Here is a 1188-nt window from a genome sequence, read left to right as displayed (position 1 = left end):
GGATAGCAACCAGTGTGTCCACCTCCATCACTCCCTTCTTCTGAGAAGTCCCAAAGTTCACAGGGTTCCTCTCAGAAGTGTATAGATATTGGTTATTGGCAACTATCTCGATAAGCTCATTCACCTCTTCGGACGTCTTCTTCATGTGCAAGGAATCACCTGCAAAGTTATCCACTGACATTTTGGCCATCTTAGAGAGGCCATCATAAAAGATCTGCAACTTGCTCCATTCCGAAAACTTGTGAGGAGGGCACCTTTTGATCATTAGCTTGTATCTCTCCCAGGCCTCATAGAGGGACACTCCATCTTTCTGTCTTAAGGTATGAATATCCACCCTAAGCTTAGTCATCTTCTGAGGTAGAAAAAATTTGGTCAGAAATCTTTTGACCAGCATGTCCCACATGCCCAGGCTCCCCTTGGGTTGAGAATCAACCCACTGCTTTACTGTTTTCCTCACAACAAATGAGAAGAGCATGAGCTTGTAGACTTCAGGATTCACTTCATTCGTCTTTACAGTGTCACAGATCTGTAGGAAGTTGGAGATGAATAGATTTGGATCCTCCTGTGGGAGTCTATAAAACTGGCAATTCTGCTATACTAGAGTGATCAGCCGTGGCTTAAGCTCAAAATTATTGGCACCAATGGCAGGTACAGCTATACAGTGCCCATAGAGGTCAGGCGTGGGTGCAGTGCATGAGCCAAGCATTCTCGTTGCATGCTCATTAGCATTCGAATTCCCACTATTAGCGTCCATAGCTTCCTTCTAAAAGTTTCCTTGAGTTTGTCTCTAGCTTAGTAAGCTTTAGCTTGTTACAAACGCCACCTCACGGTCCTCTCAGATTCAGAATCAAACTCAAGAAGGGGTTCTTTATCCCTTTTTCTTGTCATAAACAAATAAGAGACAAAGAAAAGTGGGAGTCTCTATGTCAAAGTATAGAGAGCTCCTAGTGAGATATCCTAAAAAGGAATAAAAAAAACAAGGCAAGCAACTAAACATGGAAATTTGAAAATAAGAATGATAAAGTGACCTAAAAATTTTTGAAAACTAAAAAGAGAAAGATGCTAAAATTTTCAAAAATAAAAAGAGGAAAACACTAAAGGGACACTAAACTTAAAATCAGAAATTAAGGAAAACTAAACAAAATTAAAAATAAAAAATTAAAAGAAAAAGTAAAGAAATAAAACTAG

At 39.4% G+C, this 1188-nt stretch overlaps 1 non-coding gene across 1 annotated transcript; it reads left to right on the top strand.

Moving 5' to 3' along the window:
- Positions 1-236: 236 nt before the first annotated feature.
- LOC112804604 (small nucleolar RNA R71) lies at positions 237-343 on the top strand. Its single transcript, XR_003203218.1, has one exon. It is a non-coding gene; the product is annotated as a small nucleolar RNA R71 (small nucleolar RNA).
- Positions 344-1188: the final 845 nt, after the last annotated feature.

The sequence above is a fragment of the Arachis hypogaea genome, chromosome 5 (genome assembly GCF_003086295.3).
Source record: "Arachis hypogaea cultivar Tifrunner chromosome 5, arahy.Tifrunner.gnm2.J5K5, whole genome shotgun sequence".
NCBI lineage: Eukaryota > Viridiplantae > Streptophyta > Magnoliopsida > Fabales > Fabaceae > Arachis > Arachis hypogaea.
This window is presented reverse-complemented; position numbering and strand designations above follow the sequence as displayed.